A 553-nucleotide genomic window follows, 5' to 3' on the forward strand; every position below is an offset into this window, starting at 1 on the left:
TACTCAGCTGCTCCCAGTAGATTCCACCATGGAATTGATTACCAGTCTCATCATGGGGAATACTATATCCAGCTGCCCAGCCACTCAGCTAGGCCTGGCCAAGTTGACATACAAACATAACCATCACAATCCCTAAGGCTCTTCCACCACTAACACTCCACGATTCCATTCCCTGGAGCACTGAGCATAATGTCTGTCACACAGAAGTTACTCAGAAAACATTTTTGGAAAAATGAATGATAGATAAACTCAGTCTTTTCCTCACTGAAATCTATTTTTTCTGATAGTTAAATATTTCCTTTGTAAGAGGAAATTCCATTTTGTTTAATTTTTAAGACGGATAGGGTTGCCATGTTTCATGCCATTACTGTAATAATACTATAGCAATTTATAGGAAGTGCTTTGGTCCAGCAATAATTAGCCATCAGTTCTGGTTACCTAGTGCCACTCTGACAAGAATATACCACAAATGGGATGTCTTAAACAGACCATTAATACACAAGATGATACATCCCAGAAACCACAGCTATGGACATAGCCAAAATAAAATGAG

General features: G+C 38.9%; 1 protein-coding gene across 1 annotated transcript in view; it reads left to right on the top strand.

Moving 5' to 3' along the window:
- The window catches only part of LOC103201149 (ABI family member 3 binding protein), a 430073-nt gene that overhangs the window by 101536 nt on the left and 327984 nt on the right, over positions 1-553 (top strand). The window lies entirely within an intron of this gene.

Source organism: Orycteropus afer, unplaced genomic scaffold (genome assembly GCF_000298275.1).
Source record: "Orycteropus afer afer isolate SDZICR_OR568_19922 unplaced genomic scaffold, OryAfe1.0 scaffold00143, whole genome shotgun sequence".
NCBI classification, from domain to species: Eukaryota; Metazoa; Chordata; class Mammalia; order Tubulidentata; family Orycteropodidae; genus Orycteropus; species Orycteropus afer.